Source organism: Propithecus coquereli, unplaced genomic scaffold (assembly GCF_000956105.1).
Source record: "Propithecus coquereli isolate 6110/MARCELLA unplaced genomic scaffold, Pcoq_1.0 Scaffold2, whole genome shotgun sequence".
NCBI lineage: Eukaryota > Metazoa > Chordata > Mammalia > Primates > Indriidae > Propithecus > Propithecus coquereli.
This window is the reverse complement of record NW_012144966.1, coordinates 2,481,415-2,482,802: the sequence shown is the minus strand read 5'-3', so window position 1 is coordinate 2,482,802 and position 1,388 is coordinate 2,481,415. Positions and strand designations below refer to the sequence as shown.

General features: G+C 50.4%; 1 pseudogene across 1 annotated transcript; it reads right to left on the bottom strand.

Moving 5' to 3' along the window:
- Positions 1-271: 271 nt before the first annotated feature.
- Positions 272-702, bottom strand: LOC105809757 (annotated as a pseudogene). Its single transcript, XR_001137462.1, has one exon. The product of XR_001137462.1 is annotated as a 60S acidic ribosomal protein P2 pseudogene (transcript).
- Positions 703-1,388: the final 686 nt, after the last annotated feature.

The window sequence follows — 1,388 nt, the reverse complement described above, 5'->3', positions numbered from 1 at the left end:
TGCAGTGGCATCATCATAGCTCACTGCAACCTCAAACTTCTGGGCTCAAGTGATTCTCCTGCCTCAGCCTCCCAAGTAGCTGGGACTACAGGCACGTATCATCACGCCCAGATAATTTTTCCTTTTTCTTTTTTTTTCCGTAGAGACAGGCTCTTGCTATGTTGCCCAGGTTGGTCTCAAACTCCTGGTCTCTAGCAATCCTCCTGTCTTGGCCTCCCAGAGTGCTGGAATTACAGGTGTGAGCCACCGTGCCCAGCCTAACTGATTTTTTTTTTTTTGACACATAAAAAGGCTTTATTTGCAAGAGAGCAGGAATTTAATCAAATAGGCCAAATCCCATGTCATCATCTGATTTTTCAGCCTCCTCCTTCTTCTCGTCTTTCTTTTCCTCTGCTGCAGCGGGGGCAGAACGAGCAGCAGGAGCTGCAGCACCTGGGGCAGCAGAGACGGCCACAGCCCCACCGGCAGGCACGCTGGCAAGCTTGCCAATACCCTGGGCAATGACATCTTCAATGTTTTTTCCATTCAGCTCACTGATGACCTTGTTGAGCCGGTCGTCGTCCGCCTTGATGCCGACGCTGTTCAGGATTTTCTTGATGTCCTTGGCGCCGGGGGAGGGGTTGGCCCCGAGAGCAGCCAGCAGGTCGGAAGCGACGTAGCGCATCTCGGCGGCGGACAGGCTTCACGCGTGCGACCTCAGCGGCGTCAGGGAGGGAAACGAAGGCCCAACTGATTTTTGAAGAATAATCTCTGCTACAACAATACACTTGGTCCACTGGTCACAATTTATCTACAAAAATTCACTATAATTCTTTGCCCTGAACCCCCAGAAGCTATGGCTTCCACTGATGGCTGTATCTTCAAGCACTAGACAAGTGCTTTTCAAACATTAATGTGCATATGAATCTCATTAAAACACAGATTTGGTTCAGGAGGTCTGAGGTGGAGCCTAAGATTCTGGGTTTCTAACAAGCTCCTAGGTTATTTCAAGAGCCGCTGGCCTGTGGCTACACTCTAAGTAGCAAGACCTTACAGCATCGCTAACATCTAACATCCCAGCAAGAGCCAGAAGGAGCGATAGGCCACTCAGAGATTTTCAAGATATTCTCTCACGATTTAGGCCAACTGCCCAAGAATCAGGAGGTCACTAGAATGGGGCAACACTACAGGGTTCTTTCCCCCGGCAAATTTGCCCTCTTCCAACCTGGAAAACTACTACATGGGGACCAGCCATGGCCTCAGAAGCCCTTCTTTACATGCCATCTGCCCCCACTGCCTGAGCCCATGACAATTCCGCACCTGCTGGGCTGGAACACATGGACTTAGTTACCTCCCACTCCCCACCCCATGAATATCTCTGCCTAAAGTGCTGCAACTAGAGAGGGAAA